Source organism: Silene latifolia, chromosome X, assembly GCF_048544455.1.
Source record: "Silene latifolia isolate original U9 population chromosome X, ASM4854445v1, whole genome shotgun sequence".
NCBI lineage: Eukaryota > Viridiplantae > Streptophyta > Magnoliopsida > Caryophyllales > Caryophyllaceae > Silene > Silene latifolia.
The window spans coordinates 191,157,484-191,178,248 of NC_133537.1; the positions used below are offsets into that span (position 1 = coordinate 191,157,484).

At 35.4% G+C, this 20,765-nt stretch overlaps 1 non-coding gene across 1 annotated transcript; it reads left to right on the forward strand.

Annotated features, from left to right (window-relative positions):
- The first annotated feature begins 1,918 nt into the window (after positions 1–1,918).
- Positions 1,919–2,025, forward strand: LOC141625405 (small nucleolar RNA R71). The gene has a single exon (XR_012535187.1). It is a non-coding gene; the product is annotated as a small nucleolar RNA R71 (small nucleolar RNA).
- Positions 2,026–20,765: the final 18,740 nt, after the last annotated feature.

Here is a 20,765-nt window from a genome sequence, read left to right on the forward strand (position 1 = left end):
CATGGGGTCCTTTTTCTTAGACGACTGGGCAAAAACAATAGAATGCTTGCCCACTTTAAAAGTCAAGGTTCCTAGACCGACATCTATGATCGCACCAAAGAAGCGGTGTGCGAAATGGCCTACCCAAAATAATGGGAATGTGGGCATCCTCAGGCATGTCAAGTACAACGAAGTCGACGGGGAAGAAAAACTTCCCTATTTGGACAGGGATGTCCTCTAAGACTCCTATTGGCTGGACCGCAGATCGGCACCATCATCATCTTGTCATATTTGTCACTGCGAACCTAGTCAATTTGAGCTTTCTAGCTAGACTCAAAGGCATGACGCTTATACTAGCTCCTAAGTCACATAATGCCTTTTCAATAGAGAAGGTACCTATATTGCAAGGAACAGAAAAGCTACCCGGGTCCTCTAGCTTATGGGGTGCAGTATGAGACAAATAAGAGCATGACTCTTTGGTTAATGCGACAGTATACACATTTTCAAGTGACTTTTTCTTAGACAAGAGTTGTTTCATGAATTTAGTGTAGGCAGGCACTTGATTGACCAACTCAAGGAAAGGAACTTGTACATTCAAACTACGAATAACCTTTTCAAATTTATTGAAAGATACCTGTTCCTTTGTCGGCACTAGTCTCTCTGGATATGGGGCTGAGAGAAGTACCTTAGCCCTCTCTTCTAAGTCTCGCATGCCGGCATCCGTGGACTTAGGCTGAAAGTCCACCACCTTCTCCCTATTGAAGCTTGAACCCTCCTCAAACCGTCTCAAATGTGAGCCATTGACCGACATTGGGTCGAACTTCGGAATCGGGACGGACCCATCAGCACTCGGGTCTTGCCCCAATACTTTCAAAGTTGTCGAACCCCGGAACAAATGGTCTCTTAAATTATCGGGCATTGAAGGACGAAATTTCTCAACATCAGCAGGGGTCTCAGTTGATCGACCACCTTGCTCAGTCGATCGACTGAGATGTACAGTTCCAAAAGCTCCTGTAACCCGCATATCAGTCGATCGACCGGGTATATCAGTCGATCGACTGATATACCTGGTAGACGCCTTGTTCTTGTTATTTTTCGTTAAAGCTTTCTTTTGACTCGGTTCCGCCTCATTTTTTTCAGGGGCATCCTCGACCATAGCAGGCCCCTCCAGGGTAGACCCACTCCTCAAAGTAATGGCATCCAGGGTCTCTTTCTAGTCAGTTTGAGTGGGTAAGTGTCCGGGAGCTCGAGTGGTACTCTTACTAGCCAATTGAGCAATTTGGCTCTCTAGTAGCTTCATCCCGGCCTCTCTAGCTTGGGACACCTTCAGCAGCAAGTTCTTAAACTCAGAAAAATCAGAACAATGGGATTGTTGTTGCTGCTGCGGCACATAGGGAGGTTTTTGGTATTGTTGTTGCTTATGATGAGGGGGCACATAAGCTTCTTTGTTCTTCTTTGTTGTGGAGGTTGAGTCGGATTCGGACATTCGGCTACTCCACCTCAAGTTGGGGTGGACATTCGGCTTATAGTACGTGTTTGTCTGCCTATAGTGTTGAAAGGCAGCACAATACTCAAAGGGGACAGAACAATTTTCTGAGACATGCCCCTCAGCTCCACATCTTCTACAGACGAAAGGATCGTCTGAAATAGCGTTAACATGGTACATCCCACCTTTAGAAGCTCCTCCCAATTCATATTTGTCAAACCTTGTAGTGAGAGCTTCTAGTGCAGTAACAGAGGAAGATTCAGCAGCTCTCCTCTGGTTTCCTCTCGAATTCCCATATTCAGCCTTATGAGTGGCCAAATCATCGATGATCTTCCACCCCTTAGTCTCTCCCATGTTCTCAGCAAATCGGCCATTGGTCGCAAAGATCAAAATAGCCCTCTCGATCGTCATACTGACCCATTATAGAACTGGTTGCAAAGACTCCATTTTTCGAACCCATGGTGCGGTATGGTTCGTACCAGTTTCTTGAAACAGACCCATGCTTCATGGAAGTTCTCATCAGGCCCTTGTTTAAAGCTCGTGATCTGAGCTCTAATGGCATTCGTCTTCGAGGCAGAGAAGTACTTTTTGTAGAATGCCAGGGCTAAGGAATTCCAGTCGGTGATCTCATGGGCGGCTCAGTCCAGATCTCTATACCACTCTCTTGCAGCGTCACGAAGAGAGAAAATGAACATGGACTCCTTGATCTGATCTTGGGTCACACCGGCCGGCGGGGGTATAGAGCAGCAATAATCAATAAAAATCTCCATGTGCTTGGCCGCATCTTCATTTGCGGCTCCCGAATCGGTTTCTCTCAACCAGGTTAATATAGGAAGGCTTTGCTCGAATTTTCTCGCCTCCCTGTAGTTCGAATCCTTTGTAGAGATTCGCAGTTTGTAGGCTCGAGTGAGTAGCAATGGTTGCTTCTTCACCATGATCTGCGATTTACGGAGAAGTAACTGCCTGTCTCAGCTCAAGAAGTAGAGGTAGGAGATGTAGGTGGATCTCCTTCGAACAGGGCGTTCTCGTAGTAGCTTGACAGAGTACTCAGCTCTTCCTCTGTCGGTAATACCCTTTGTGATTGTCTCAACTCGCGCAAGAATTTCTCGATCTCAGGATTTAATGGTACTAGTTCACCACCCTGTGACCTGCGCATAAGAAGAAACTACAAAAAGAATATAAGAAAAGTTTAAGGAACGGAAGTCCCTTAAACTAAAGAAAGACTAAATAAAAACAACTAAAAATTAGAACAATTGCATCTCCGGCAACGGCGCCAAAATTTGATACCCGACGTGAGGTGTCAAAAATAATATTTATAAACTCCAACTACAACTATAGCTAGCGGCAGTCGGGTCGAACCACGGAGAGGCAGACGTAATTTCTAGTTGTTTAAATTCGGTCTAAGGTAACAATAAGGTGGGGGTTTGATTGGATTTGGTCTACAACTAATGAGCAATAAAATAAAGTGAACTAAGCAAACGGATGAAATCAAGTATAAAAAGAGGTACTAGGATGGTCGGTTCGTTATAGTTTCGGCGGCAGCATACTAAACAGGTCCAAATCGAACACATGTGAGGCGGGAAACAAGAGGTCCTCTCGGTCCACTCTTAACAGATAGCATCTTTCGATCTCGCTATAGGTCCCTAATATCACTAATACTGAATCTCGTCCTGAAAAGTGACTAATAATCTAAACTTTACCTATCTTTCGATCTCAGCGCAGTTTAGTCATTTCAATTGGTGATCTAACAACTTTCCCTATCTTTCGATCTAATGGGTCAGTCATAAATTAAGCATCTAGCTGGTCGCATGCATTCGATTCGTTAAATACAACATTAAAATCAATTAAAACGAAAGGTAACCTCACGTGGTCAGTCGATCGACCAGGTATGGCAGTCGATCGACTGACACGCGATTTCAGTCCAAATTAATACTACGCCGCCTACGCTATAATTCCCCTACATCCTAGCACAATTGATTTAGCTACTCATGGCTATGGTTAAAATAACAATAATATTGACGATAAAGACTACTGAATTCATGCTAAAAATAGTAGAACAAACAATTAACATAAACGATAATTGGCTTAGATTCTAACTAACAATTCTATATCTAACAACGCAATAAAGATAAACTGAAAGTAGAACAGAAGGAATACCGAAAATTGCAGAAGAATAGTAACGGAATGATTAGAAGTATGAATGAAAATCCGATGCAACCAATATTCCAAACCCTAACTATGATATTCTAAAGCTGAATGTCAAACTTAGATAAAAACTCGATCCCTTTATCTGATGTTCTAGGTTACGTTATATAGCAAACATACATAACAACTTATTATCAAAACCTAAACATAATGGGCTTGCTTTCCTCGATCTTTTAATTCTCGTCTGAGTAGCGGGGTGGCCGATCGACCAAGATGACCGGTCGATCGACTGCTATGCAGTGTACAGTAGTTTCTGGAACCCGCATGTTGGTCGATCGACTGAAGGTAGTGGTCGATCGACTGCTTTAGCTGCTACTTGACTCCTATAATCTCGTGGATTTGTCTTTTGGTCTTTGAAATGCGCACCAAGCTCATTCCTCGAGTCAATACTTCACGTCAATTGCAATGCAGGATAGTCGGGGACGGATTTAGCTCAATTTTCGTTGAATTCTTCACATTTCTGCAATAAAGTACAAAAACATGAAAGTAGACGGCAATGGGGGAAATGGCAGCTTAAACTATTCAAATGAGCTCTAAAATGCGTGTAAAATGAGGTGCAAAACATCATATAAAAGACACGCATCTGCCATGAATCTTTGCCTAGTGAAGTAGTCGATGGAGTTGATGAAGTTGCCATTGCGAATTAAAATGCTACAACAAAAAGGAAAAATTAACATCCATTGTTTTAAAAAATACTTGTGAAAACATGTTTAACAAGTTTTAGCATTTATATAATGATCTCCCACTAAATTATATAAATGATTCCAAGACCCAAATTTTAAACAAAAATGAGCATCGCTTGGGCGAAACATCCCATAATTGTGTAAATTCGGTAAGTCACGTTGACTAATTCTACCTCTAGAACTCTTGGTCGACGAATTTCCTTAAATTCATCTACTAGCCCCGGAACACAAGACCGTCTTATATCCCGTTGAGTCCAACCAATTTTAGCTTGTGATAACCGTTTACCACCCTACTTACCCAAGGTAAAAAGAGAACACCCCGCTTGGGCGAGCGTGGCTCTAATGAACCAGAGATTCATAGGTGTTACTAATTGGTAAGGCTAATCTCAAATTTAGTTATGTGAGAGATCTTGTCAATTTAGTCTTAACTTCCCTATAAGTGAACTAAGTCGGTGAATGTAAATGACGTGAATTGACAACCGCGAAAATAAAATGCATGTGAATGGCGATTTTGGCATGCGCGAAAAATAAAAACAAGCAAACAAGTAAGCATATGAATAAATCCTAGTATGGCCACCTAGTTAATAAAAACTAGACTATTACATATCGGAAACCAACTCCTTGGTCTCTTGCCTCTTCATTCCAAAAGTGGCTCCTTCTTGTGGGATTTGAAACACCTTCCAAAAATAGACTTCGTCTCGATGTAATCCGTCTTTAGGAAACGCCGGTAATAACTATTACAATTGAATTACATAGCTATTCCTATTATACATTAATTAATAAAATAAATAAAACTATTAATTAATTACAAACCGACAATACGAGATCGTATTTAATTTACAAACAAATCGCTATTCCCATTCATTTCGGGTAATAACGATTAAAATAAACTAGGCCATACAAGGTACAACAAGATAAATACTTTAAATAAATGACAATCATTCATTCAAATTAAATAAATCAATAATTAACTCTTAAATCTCATTTAAGTCCAAACTAATTGTCCAAGCTGTTTTGGACCTCAAAATTAGTCCTCGCTAATTTTATGATGAATAATTAGTTTGATTTGGGGATATTTTGCTAATTTAATCGGTAAAATCATAATTTTTAAGTAAAAATAAAAAATAATTGAAAAATTATCCAAAAAATTGAAACAAAATTTTTGAGTATTCTGGAACACTCCCAAGAACACCAAAATGTCAGAAATATTGCCCCAAAAATCCGGATAAAATTTATGAGAAAAAGATCGATATTTATCGGTTTTTAACCACTAAAACCAATAAACATCAAAACAAGGTGAAAACACATTTTAAATTTTACTTTTAACTTTAATATAATATTTTAAATGTACATAAATTTATCAAGGGCAGAATCAAACGTTTAAAAATTATGATTAATTTATTTCACTTTTATCGACTTTTATCTCATAAAATCAATAAACATGCAAAATTTGAAACCAACCTTCAAACTTTTGCCTACAATCAATAGAAAACATGCATTAAACACCATAAAAATTCCATGACCCGAATCAACTTTTAACTATTTTTAGTCAATTTATAACTAAAATTCGGCATTTTGACTCGGTTTTCTACCAAAAATCATTAAAAATAGCAAAATAACTTCATAAATCACCAAACTTTACCACAAATCTTTTGAGATCAGTAGGTGTGTATGCCCCAATAATTTCGTGCTAAAACCTCTTCTAACACAATTTTTGAGTTTTTATAAATTATCTCATAATTTATTAATATGCTTAAAATTAACATGCAAATTACAAGCCTAAGCTCGGATACCACTTGAAAGATCATAGATCCATATTAGACTCTCTAATAAAAATTAAATTATCTCATAATTTATCATTTTAGTGATCTATGTAACGTGCATGCAAATATAAAAGCATAAAAAGAAAGTTAAGGGAAAAAAAACAATTTCCTTACATAGACTTTTATGGTAATATGGGCACAATCAAGATCTCCTACCTTGATTGTTCTTGAACTTATAACAAAAGGATGATCTTCCTAACAAATCTTCAAAGAGAAGATCTCCTAACAATGTGCACCCAAGAACTCAACCCAATTAATCTAACAAATATTTACTAGTAACTTGTTAGAATTATTCCCTTGATAATATGTAAATATTATTAACACTCTTAGTAATTATTCATTTTAGTTTACTAACAACTTAGTAAAGGATGTTTATTATTTTAGAGAGAAGATAGACAAATTATTGTTCACATGCAAAATGTACAAGTGAAGTAGTGTCAAAATGAGCAACAATTTTGAGCGTATAAGGAGGAAGTGGCGGGTGGAGTAGATGGAGTGAAGGAGTCAACTTGTTTTAATATTGTCCAATCTTTTTCACATGTACAAAGATGTTATGACAACTTATGGAAGAAAAACAAGTAATGTGTAATGATTATGATTATAATCATCCACTACACTCCATTTACACGGTCCAATGTTCCATTTACGGTTCCATTTTGGTTCTTATATTTATCGCACAAATACGTGTAAATTTTATTTAAACATCGTTTCATGTTTAAATGTTTCCAATTAATTTCGTCTAAATCACTACATAAATATACGTGTACCGCTACACATATTATTTTACGTACTAATATTAATGACATTAATCAATTAGTACAATTTTAGTGAATTAACAATTAATTAACTAAAACCCGTCACATAAAACTTATTATTTAATTATCGCGTAATTAAATAATAAATGCCGCTCCTCGAGTTCGCAACTCGGATTCTCTCTTAAAATAATTGACTAACCTTTTAGTCTACAAATCAAGGGACTAAATAAATTGTATCTCATACAATTAATTAGTTATCAATTGGGGTTCGTTCCTTTAGGTGTGAACGAAAGGGGTCAGTTGATCACCGCCGTCTCACGACAATAACGTCAAACTCTAGTCAGCCAACCGTTATCGATTTACGTTAATCAACTGACGAGGATCAAATAATTAAATATCTGATGATATTCCTTTAATGATAATTATTATGTAAACGCACTATTGTGGAGGACACTAACTCCAATAGGACGGGGTAAAGCATCTCCAGCTGTCTCTCCTCCTCCTCTATGGCCTGCTGGGTTGGAGCCTCCTCAAGAGCAGCACACATTCCACTGATCTTTACCCGCCAGGTAGCATAGGCAACAATATTGGTGTCCAGGGTGATCAACTCGCCGATTCTCTCCTCAGAGCGCTTGAGGGAGTCAGAGAAGGTGGTGCATACTTCTTGTGTGCGCGCTAACTGGTCAGCTCCCTCCTTTATCTTCTTCTTGAATCCAGCGTGCTCGGCTTTCAGCTCCACCACCCGTCCTCTCAGATCAGCACGCTGCTGCTCCAGCTTGGCAATAGTTCCAGTCAGCTCCTGATTTCTTGCACTAGTGGCCCTACTGGTAGTCTGGACCACATTGATCATCTTCCTATTATACAAGGCAGACTGAAAGGCCTGCATGCGGGAAAATGAAGAGTTAGCAGGCTTGTCATTTTTAGAGAAAAGGGGTTGAGAGCAAGCAGCAGAGGAACACTCACCATGAAGGCATTGTGAACGTCTTTTTAAGCCATCTCCTCTGGGGAAAACTCTGAGAAAGCTTCCACTGTGGAAGGGAAGAGGATCTGGTCGATTTCAAGCCAATAGGGCACCTTGTCATTAGTCCCAAAACCATCAGGGAAGTGAGCAATGATGCCACCACTGGCAGCAGCAGCAGGACTAGCAGGTGGCGTAGGAGGATGACGGGACATCGGGCTAACTTCTAAAGGTTCAGGACGCGTAGTGTTGGAACGAGTAGGAGGAGACTTGAAGGATGCTGCAGGGGCACTCCTCTTGGAGGCAGAAGCCACGTCAGGACTCACAGTAGATCTTTTTCTTCTAGCACTCTGAAGATTGGCCTCCAAAGGGTCAACTCTTGAACCTACAGGCAGCCAAAATATCGAATGTCAGAAGTACCAGATAGGCATTAAGATTATGAACAAAGATAGTGTGAAGTGGCTTACCGGAAGACATGTTGTGGGCTGATTGTTGTGGGTTGGAGGAAGAAGCAGGTGAGAAACCAGGAAGCAGATCAGGAAATTTTCTCTCAGACTGAGGGATGCAGAATAGTTTGTTGCGAGCAGCTATCGGGTTGCCCAGACGAGTCAGAAAGCAGGGACCTGAACGAAAGGAAGAAGTAAGCCAGTAAGCATTAAGATAAACAAATCAGGCGTCAGGAGAACTACTTACTCGAGGTAATGATCCAGTCCTCAAAGATGTAGTCAGCAGGCCACTGGATGGAAGCCATCCTCACATAGAAGAAGTCTTCAAACCATTTCTCATCCCTGGACTTCTACACGTGTCTGAAAGGAGTCTCCCTAGAGCCCCGGAAAAAAAAATGGCCTCTTCCCAGAAATCGGATCTGGTACATGTGGGTTATCTCGCCCAGCGAGATTGAGCCACTGGTATTCTGACTAGCAGTCAGAGAGTAGAGGAGAACCCTCCATATGTTGGCAGAAATTTGTGACATGGCAAAGTTGTTGGTACGAAGGAAGTCTTGCATAAGCTTTGGAAAAGGAAAACGAAGACCGTATCTAAACGAATAATGGTAAAAACAAACCCATCCCGGCCGAGCGGCATCTGCCTTTTGGCCTGGTTCAGGGATCACTATTTCAACCCCATTGCCAAGACCCAGTAATTCATTTATTAAAGGAATGTCGCCGATGAAAAGAGAGGAGTCGCAGTCGTGAGGGTGGACAAGGAGATTCCGGGAAGGGAAGACGGGGTCTGGGTTCGGGTTGATTAGGGCAGAGGTAGACGCAATGTGACGGGTCTTACCCATGGTTGGAAGAGAGAGAAAAGAAGAAGTTAAAGAAAGGTGGAAGGAATACCTGAGGAAAAGTGGCGGCGAGGAACGGCGGCGAAGTCCGGCGAGAGAAAACAAAAGGAAAGAGGAGAGTTTTTGGAAAAGGAGAGAGTTTTTGAAGGGGAAGGGTTTTTGAGATTGTGCGGTTAAGATTGGGGGTTGAGGTTATAAAGGAAGAGAGAGAGGGAAAGCGCAAGAAATGAGGGAGTAAGGGGACAAGAGCAATGATGAGTACGTAGGAAGAAGTGCAAAAGACGGCGCGGGTCATTTTCAAAAGCAATACGTAATTCCTTATTCGACGCCTCAAGACGTATCTCACAAGGAATTAGGGGCAAACTATTTGGGCCAAAAGCTGCATATTGGCCTAATAGGGCAAGTCCACTTAATTCCTGTTGAAGAATTGGGCCGTGGAGGAAGAATAAGCAAGAGGAGCCCAGATGCGAAGTAGGATCCGCCTAAGGAGTTGGGCCAGGAGACGTGTAAAGGTGAAGAAGTCCATTAATGGAAGAGTTCCGCGTTTTGGAAAGACTTTAGGGAGATTCTAGGGAGAACTCAGGGAGATCAGGGAGAATGGAGGGAGACGGCTGGATATGGAAAGAGTTGTTATGGAAGTAATATTCCTTTCCATAAACGGAGTAGGGTATATCTAGGGTTCTTACCCTATAAATAGCAGAAGATGCAATCAAGAAAGGACATTCCAGATCTCACACAAACACGAAATACATTGTGCTAGCTAGATTAACATACCGTCTCCATTGTACTCGATCCCTCATTAATAAGCTAGTGCAATACTTGGTAGGGTACCGTCCCTCCCGCGGTTGTTCCCACATTGGGTTTTTCACGTCACCAAATCTTACGTGTCACCTTTAATTACGTTCTTTATTTCCTTATTTAACATTGACATAAACAACCAACCAACACGCAACGAGTAAGACCACATTGACCTAATAAAACCTAAATACGGTAAAAATTACTTAAACACCAACAATCATGCACAATATTTACCGTAACATTTCGTTGTAACAATGTTAGTAACTTTATATCAAATATCCTCTAAAATATACCTCATTATAACTACCCCATACTCTCAAGTATTCTCTCAGGGTTCCGGGTTCAAAACTGAGAGGGTCGTGGTACGAATTAAGGGCGCCTTCTTAACCGCACTAAGAGGGGCACCTAACAGTTTCTACCCGGGGTTCATTTTATTAGACACATCCTAAATTCATTATTGTTCATTGGTTTAGGCCTAAGGATCGTTCTGCTCTGATACCACTTTGTAACACCCTCATTTATCCAAGAGCCTTAACTAGGCCTTGCTAGATAAATGAGAGCGTTACCATCTTGGTTTCCCGAGGTAGTGAATAATAAAGTAAAATAAACCAAAGTACTTTAGATAAAATTTAGCGATTTCATGTTTATTACAACTTAACCAAACTAAAACTTAATATAAAATAAAATAAAACTCGCAGCGGAAATAATTAAAGTGATTAATAAAACTAAATGGTCTAGACTTCTAGGTAGACTGGCCGAGTCCTCACGCATCCCCTTAAGCTCCCAAGTCAGGTAACTCAAGTACCTGTCAAATCTGCTCCCCATTTATGGTTCATCACAGGTGTTCACGAATACACTATCAACCACGAAGTTGAGTAGGATAACAATCTCAAGACAGATAATATAAATAGTATAACGATTCAATCGCAAATGCCAAACCAACTGTTTTCATAATTCAGCCCTCAACCTCCCGTTGAGTCACAATTCAGCCCTCAACCTCCCGTTAAGTCACAATTCAGCCCTCAACCTCCAGTTGAGTAGACACACCAGAGACAGGTCTACAGAACCAGCCTGGGGCCTTACACCACCACGAAGGTATTAAACAGTGTCTGCCAGTAAGTTTATAATACATCACCCGAAGGCTCTTACCATGATGTCTACCTTAGCCAGTAAGTTTATATCACATCACCCGAAGGCTCTTACCATGATGTCTGCCAGGCTAAACCTGATATCCAACCCATTATCAAACCACTTGTAGCAACAACAATGGCTACCTACCACACTGTCTCGGGAATAACCAATACAACCGCTTTTAATCACAATATACAAGACATTCATAATCCAATAATCCAAACAGTTCAATCCATAACATCCAATTAAATGACAAGATACACGAATAATAAGTCTAGTAGAATCGTTATCCTACCAGGTAAGCAAATCTTCGAGTCACACGTGTCACACAAACAATCAAATCGATCCTTTACAAATCCATAACCTAAATAGCATAATTATGTACAATTACTACATAACCAACCAACTAAATCATGCACTTATCCTATGCCCATCATGTCCTAATCCTTTTGACAACTTCAAAACTAAATCTCTAACTCTACCATTTGAGAGCACAGTTCAGTCTCGCTATAAAATTCATAACTAATTCAATAAAAATCCAAACGATGCAAGACCAGTGGGGTTGGAACCTAAGACACATATCTACAGTTCTTGTGAAATAGACGTTTCTCAAATTCCAGACTTATCAAAGTTTTCTTCAAAGATTTATAAATACTGACGAATTCCGTCGCACAAAAAATATCGATTCATAAAACAAGTTTAACATATGATTTTTGAGAAATTCCTTTTCCTAGAATCATCTAGACTCTTCACAGTTATTGTATGAAAAAGACCCAACTCAATTCCAATTTATAAATCAGGTTTACGAAATAAACTTTAGACTACTAGTGCATTCGCGGATTCTCAGTCGACATGTTCATAACGAATTTATTCTGGAAAATTTAAACGGCCAATTGCTACGAAATTTTACAGGCATCAACTAGGCTTGAAAATAATCTAAGTCTATTCTTTACGTTTTCGAATATAACGACTTTAAGACGGTCTGATAATTCGTTTAAGACAACTGACAGATTTACAAAATTGCTGTAAAAATAACAAAATCATCACAACTTTAACTTAAAACATGCTTATAAGGATTAAAGATTAAAACTTTAAAAGATTAAAGATGAACTTACGAAATAAGAGATTGAATCCAATAAAAGTAGATGTAAAATCTTCAAATTAATTGTCAATATCTCTTTTCCCTTTTTTTCTTACTTCCTATTCTCCCTCTCCCTCTCCCTCTCCCTCTCCCTCTCCCTCTCCCTCTCCCTCTCCCTCTCTACTTGTGTATGATATTTGTAAAAGTGTAAAGTGATTTATGAATAGGTCTAGTCTTGTATTTATACTAGTAGAAGGTAGATATAAGGAAGGTACTAGGAAATTTCTTAATTCCTATTATATATTATTATTATTATTATTATTATTATTATTATTATTATTATTATTATTATTATTATTATTATTATTATTACAACTACTACTATCGTATTTGTAAATTATTATTATTATTATTATTATTATTATTATTATTATTATTATTATTATTATTATTGTTATTATTATTACTATTATTATTACTACTATTATTACTATTACTATTAAAATTAATATTATTACTATTATTATTATTATTATTATTATTGTTGTTGTTGTTGTTGTTGTTGTTGTTGTTGTTGTTGTTGTTGTTGTTGTTGTTGTTGTTGTTGTTGTTGTTGTTGTTGTTGTTGTTGTTGTTGTTGTTGTTGTTGTTGTTGTTGTTGTTGTTATTGTTCTTGTTCTTGTTCTTGTTATACTTATTTTTCTTCTTCTTCTTCTTATTATTATTATTATTATTATTATTATTATTATTATTATTATCATTATTATCATTTTTATTATTATTATTATCATTATTATCATCATTATTATTATCATTATTATTATTATTATTATTATTATTATTATTATTATTATTATTATTATTATTTTTATTATTATTATTATTATTATTATTATTATTATTATTATTATTATTATTATTATTATTATTATTATTATTATTATTATTATTATTATTATTATTATTATTATTATTATTATTATTATTATTATTATTATTATTATTATTATTATTATTATTATTATTATTATTATTATTATACTATTATTATCATATGTTGCATGAGCTACTACACACGGTCTAGAACACGGCCCAACTCCCTTTCCCGACTCATTCATTATTTTATTATTAATTATCGTCTTATTTGCAATTATTAGTATAAATGCCTTTTAATTAATTATTTGAATTACATAATTTATTCTTATAAATACTTATCAAATTACGGGTATTACATCAGCTGAATAAGATAACCAACCTCTTGCATAAACATTAATTAAATGATACAAGTAATTATTAAGAATACACTTACTAATAGCGTGATAAAATTGGGAACAGTGTTGCTTTCATATTTCCCAAGTGGACATAATCTTTTTTTTTTTATTCAAAAACACTAATTCATAAATATACACACATGCCTTTATTATTTGCATATATATGGCTCAAGTCATACAATAACAAATGACATTATTGAAGGTTTTAAACTTACTCAGTTATCATCCTTACACAACTGTCAGAGGGTTTGCCTTCGCGAGAGTCAATCCAGTACACTGTTTTTATTTTCACTTGCATTGCCAGTAGCACCCAATGCTTCCTATTCAATTTGGGACATTGAACTGTTAGTTCATTTACACGCATTAAAACATGTTAATAATAAATTTATAGAACCGTGATTCATTACAATAATCACGTACTATACATACATATTCTCATTGTAGGGGGCAAGCCATAGTTGTTTGGACGACATCAGCTGACGAGCGATACTATTGATTTGTTCTTCCTATGAAATTCTGTGCACAGAGAATGCCTTAGGACTCAAGAATCCGTAGGTGTGGATTGGGACCTTCAACTCAGCGAACTGATTATTGTGGTACCTATTACGCCACATGGAACGAAGATTGTTATTGTAATTGATAATTTAAACAAACATCATTATTCATAAATGGAAATGACTAAATAGTTTTATTAATAAAACTTATTTCATCCAAATCAAAATGTGAACAGCATCTAAAATGTCAAGGTTGACAAATTCCATCAGTTGCTTCGGGTCCAGTACGGCTATATTAGTTGCGTCCATAATTTCCATTTCAATGTTAATCATGACTACATCCCCTTTAGGTGACCTCTTTATAGCCAGGTTGTGCAAAGCCTTCAGCGAAGCAATTTTCATTTTTTTTCTTATATTCACACGATTCATAATAAGAATCATAAGCAGGCTTGACTGCAACAACTTTCATTGACGTACTCTAATATATTTAAAGAACAAGTAATAATTAAAGAACTTACGATATGTTAATATTCGTACCTCGGGGATGACAATATTCGTACTCTAATATATTTCCTTAACTTCTGCAAATGTAAAGATTAAAGTACTTACGATATGTTAATATCCGTACTCTAATATATTTAAAGAACAAGTAATAATTAACGTCTGCATATAGGTACCTCGGGGATGACAACATTGACGAGGTTGTCAGGACATTGCACATAAGAGCTTAGGGCTTCTTTCAAATAAGTGACCTCCTCATTAGGAAATGTTACTTTTACTTCCCCATACTTGTCTTTATATAATTGAGACACTTCCACTTTCCCGCATTTATCACAAAAGGGTATACCATGAACCTTAACTTGTTAAAGCCCGTCATAATTGAACACGTATCCTGTAGCAACAACAACTTTCTGTTTCCCCTGTAAATAGGACAGACGACAAGCCACCTTGCAATCGCCCTTCACGTCAGCTTTAATCAATTAGTACACATACATTCACTACCTTTAATAAATTTCATAAGTAAAAAACGTGTATGATATGAATAATTATAAAGTGGCAGCTATTACCTTTTTCGGTGTTGAGAAGAACATCTGATCATCAACTACCTCCACCTCATCCCGTGTCACAGCCTTTGTGGCTTCCTCTTCCTCTTCAACTGCCTGATATTGATCCTCGGCTCCCACCTCAGTCTCCTTTGCCATTTCCTTCTCCCTTGCCATGTCATCCTCGCCTTCCTTCTGTACATTAACACTTGTCCATATACCACGTATTGATTTTCCAAATCGTATAACACACTATATATAAGACATAAATATTATTACCTCTTTTTCCTCCTTCTCCTCCTTCTCCTCCTCCTCCTCTTTATCCTCCTCCTCCTCCTCCCCCTCCTCCTCCTCTTCTTCCTTTATGACTTCTTGAACCATATCGAACTCTTTTTCTGATGGCTTTTCCCCAGTTTCCAACATTCTCAGCATCAACCTGGCTATTTTTTGTAGCTGTGTAGTAGAAATTAATGTCAGCATATATAGTTATAAATTACGTTAGTTCAAATACAGTATTTATACGGTTACCTTATTAGAATCATCACCACTCATCATCCTTCGAGTAGTTTTCCCAAAATACTTAGTGATACCAACATGTGTCGATACCCCTCTCACACGACCTGGATGCTCTGCTTTGCCGATTGCCCTAGCAAGAATGTCATCACGTCCTTCAGGCTTCCATTTTCCTTCCTATACCTCCTTCTCACAGATCCTTTACATACGCATAAAACCGTTAAGCAACCCACAATTATATAACTCCGACCACCAGTGGTAGGAGTGACATATTTATTCAAACTTATAATTTTCTCTTTGATGTCCTTATCATATTCAGTTTCCGTCTTTCAATTCTTAAGAGTGTGACCTTCCACCCAAGCGTCGTGACGACTGAATTTTCCAAGCTTTGCCTACAATTCATTCATCACATTGATATCCTCTCAAAGTATGTATGATTACTATGAACATATATAACATTCGACTAAATCACCTAAGAGTCTAATACTATAAGAATTATGTACTTACAAGTTTTGTCTTAATCAATCTATAACATCCTCGGGAGCCGTAAAAGACAGTATTTTTCTTTGAAATGCTCGCCTTGTTCCTCTCACTCATAGCCTTCATCAAATAAATTGTATCAAGAAACGTAAGCATGACCAAACACTAAACTAAGTATACTTCTTTATTTATTATTATTATTATTAAGTTACCTTAAACTTGTCATAGTGCCTATAAGCGATATAGCTATCCCAATGGTCCTGACTGACATACGGATACTTCTTTTTTGGTGGATCCTTATTCATCTCCCTGGTTTTCTTATTGAACAAGTGATTCTCAGTAATCTTTAACTTCCAAGATCTGAGGGCTTCCCTTGTCTTTTTTTTAGGTACTTATCATACTTTTCGGGGACAGCGTAAGCTAACTGCATATATGATGAGCATAGTTGGTACAAGTGTTTTAGCTAATACACATATCAAGTAGTAACTTAATTTCAGCTAAAACATTTATTATTGTATATACATATCTTTATCCTATTTATTAGCATGATGTTCCGTATGTTACTCTATTCACTGATACACGGCGTACCGAGAGGCACATACTGTCTTACACAACAACTAATCCAACTAGCAAAATACCCCGCATTCTCACCATATGGCATCCCCGTATCTTTATCCCATTGTAAATGATTAGGTATCTTTGAATTTATTTCTTCTAGGGAAACCCTGTGGCGCATTCGACCCGCAGTGTGTTGCAAATTATTCTCATCACCTGAGTCGTTGCCTGACCCATTTCCATCGTTTCATTTCCGCTTTTCGACCATATCTAAAGCAGAAATTAATAAACAAATAATAACAATGCATACTTATAATAATAAAGAAATCTCTAGAGAGGAGGGTTTATTACTTCTTTAAAGAGGAGAATCTGGATTGATCTGGCGGCGGCAATGGCGATGATGACGATGACTGCGACGGCGATGGGGTAGGCTGGTAGTTGAGGGGAAGCTCAGTGTTTGAGGATATAATGTGGGGGAGGGGAAGCTCGGAGTATATATATATGTGTGAATAATACAACACTTGCAAGACCTTGTTTATTGGAAAGTAATAAACACTGTATAAGAAAAACCGTTGTATTTTGTTTCCAAACAGACAACGGTTTTGTTTGAAACCGTAATTGATCAGTACTATCTACAACGGGTTAGAAATAACTGTTGTCTTAAATATTTTCATTTTGTTTGATTTTCCCGATGTAATATCCCAAATATATTTGATACTAATTTGGATGCCCGTGCATTGCAACGGGTTAATTAACTTAGTAACAAAAAAATGGTTATAAGGTCTTAGTATTTACATCTTATATCTAATCATTTATTTAAATATGATCAAAAGTCCAAACATCTTATTTAAGAGACACAAAAAATGTTGGGTTGATGCCTAAGTTTCAAGGATGCCTCATATTTATAATCATAAGACAACCACATCTTATGTTAATCTTTCGAAGTGGTACAATTATATTATTTTTATATAATCATACATTATTTTTCAATGTGGGACATATAACATACTAAGAAGTACACAATTTTATATATGTACAAATTATATGAAATCTATACGCTAATGATAGCATTTTTACCACGAATCAAATTATGTTATTTTCATAATTTTCTTAACGATATTTTTTTGCCAAATGAAATGTAAAAATTTTTATATAAAAATTAGAAACATCACTTGAATATAATATGGGAAATAAATATTATAATAATTAAAGATTCTCCACTTTATTTTCTACATCAAAAATAATATTTATGATACTTTCCGAAATTAATATTTAGGATCACCCCTCCTTATGATAATTTTCTAATGTGGGACAATTCAACTATTTATATGTAGTATATTTACCACAACTACATTATTTTTCAATGTGGGACAAATAACACACGAAAAAGTACACCATCTTTTTTGCACCTATTTCGATATCTAACCGATTTAATAATGAGAAAATACTATACTATCTATTTATATTCGTACGTTTTTTTTCCATTTTTTTGTCATAATTAAAGTATGTACAAATGATATGATTTAAATTACATTTTTTTTCCTAACACGGCTTTTAAGATATAATTGAGGGAGCAATAAAATGTATAAACAAATGCAAAATATTTTCTTTTTCTGGTGCGATTTTGATTAATAGTTGAAAATTATGATGTGTTTTTGTTACTCAAATTTAATGAGGCATAATAATTACTTATATTTGAAAGTTAAAAAGATTTATTTCTACTATTTATCAAAGTAAAAAACCTCATTATTGATTTGTTTGTGGATTTAAGATCTTTTTATGCAACACTTGATTATATTATAATTCATAAATTTTCTATTTTAGTGCGGAGATTATCATTATATATGACACATTAATAACCCATTTATGTATATTTAGCACCCAATTTATTTTTTAATTAAGATTTTGTCTTAAATAAAGTTATTATACTATCGATTATCTTAAAATAAACATTATAATATCACTAATATAGTAATATATAATTGCTTTTATAAATATCTACGTGATTAATATTTGTATGGTATTGTTGTAACTAAGGTTTGCCGTTAATAAAAACTCTTATAAGAACTCCCTAAGATAATATTTAAGCGATTCAAAAGATTTTGGGTTGATACCCCTAAGTTTCAGATATGACTTCTATTTATAATCATGTAATACCTCACCTTATGATAATCTTCTAATGTGGGACAATTCAACTATTTATATGTAGTATATTTACCACACCTACATTATTTTTCAATGTGGGACAAATAATATACTTAGAAATACGTCATCTTTTTCGCACCTAATTCGACATCTAACCCAATTTAATAATAATAAGCAAATACTAAACTATTTATTAATATTCGTATTGTACATTTTTTTTTAACTTCTTATCATAATTAAAATATGTGCAAATAATATGATAATGTATTCTAATGCTAGCATTTATTTACCACGAATCTAATTATATAATTTTTCCAAAAAACAATTATGTTACTTTTTTGCTAAATGAGATGTATAAGTTTTTATATAAAAAATATAAACATCACTTGGACATAATATATAAATAAAAAAATATATATCATACCGTGGAGATAATGATATAAACTCTTAAGTGCTCTCCAAGACAATGCTTAAGAAACTCAGAAGTTTGTAATTTATGTCTTGGCAAGTGTGTAAATGAAAATGTTGTATTTGGTCTTAAATGGAGGGAGTACTATTTATTAATATTCGTACGTTTGTTTTTAATTTTTTATGATAATTAAAATATATGCAAATAATATGATACTATATTCTAATGATAGCATTTCTTTTACCAAGAATCTATTATAATGTAATTTTCATAATTTTTTTTATAATACTTTTTTGACAAATGAGATGTATAAGTTTTTATATAAAGATTATAAACATCACTTGAATATAATATAGAATATAGGAAATATATATATATATATATATATATATATATCATACTGTCAAGATAATAATATACTCTTAAGAGCTCTCCGAAACAATACTTAGAGACTCAAAAGGTTTTTGGTTGGTATATAAGTTCCAATAATGATTCCTATTTATAATCATAGGATCACCCACCTTATGTTAATCTTTCGATGTGGGACAATTCTATAATTTATACGTATTAAAATCACCACACTAACATTGTTTTTCAATGTAGGACATATAACATATTAAGAAGTACATCATCTTTAATATGTGCAAATCATATGAAATCTATGCTCTAATGAAATCATTTTTTACCACGAATCTAATTATGTTATCTTCATAATTTTTATAACGATATTTTTTTGTCAAATGAAATATCAAAGTTTTTAGATAAAAATTAGAAACTTCTCATGAATATAAAATAGGAAATATAGATATTATAATAATTAAAAGATTCACCACTTTATTTTTTATGTGAAAAATATTATTTATGAAACTTTCCTAAATTAATTTTTGATGATGTGGACGCTCTAGAATCGCTCGAAAAAACTCTCTTATATATATATATATATATATATATATATATATATATATATATATATATATATATATAATTAATACTTTTGTTATTCTAATATGATATTTGGAAAATAAATTTATAAACCCTTTTTTTATTGGTTGACCAGTTTTCGCTTTCCCTTAATTTGTCTTCTTCTAATATAATCTTAATAGGTCATTCCCTAATTTATTTCCCATTGAGCCGTCATATTATTGTTCATGCCATGTTCCATCATCTAATACCATCTATACTTATCCTAAATATGGAATTCAAAGAAAAACAAAAATTACTCCAGCAACTTCATCATCATGATTGCAAAGTAGTGAGCTCTCACCATATTGATCTTTCTTTTTATTTTGTACTGGGTCTTCGTTTTTCATCTTCTATCCTTTGATTCCATACTAGTTGATAACCGACGCCGTCCTTTATTCGCCTCTTACAAATATTACTTGTATTATGATATTTTGGGAGCCATAATTTAAGGTAACACGATTCTACCGATACTATTATTTTTATTATTGTTTGGGTTGTTTATGTATATGTGCTAATTAACCTGTCGTCGTTTGTACGCAGAGATTTATTTGTGGTATATAATAGGAATAATTGTAATAGTTGGGCCTCAACCATCACCTTAAGGTTTTGGTTGAGATGGTTCATCAATCATCGTATCAGAGCCAGTGTGACCGAAGGTCACGGGTTCAAATCCTAGCAACCTCAAAACCCCTCAAAAACTCGAAGTGGAAT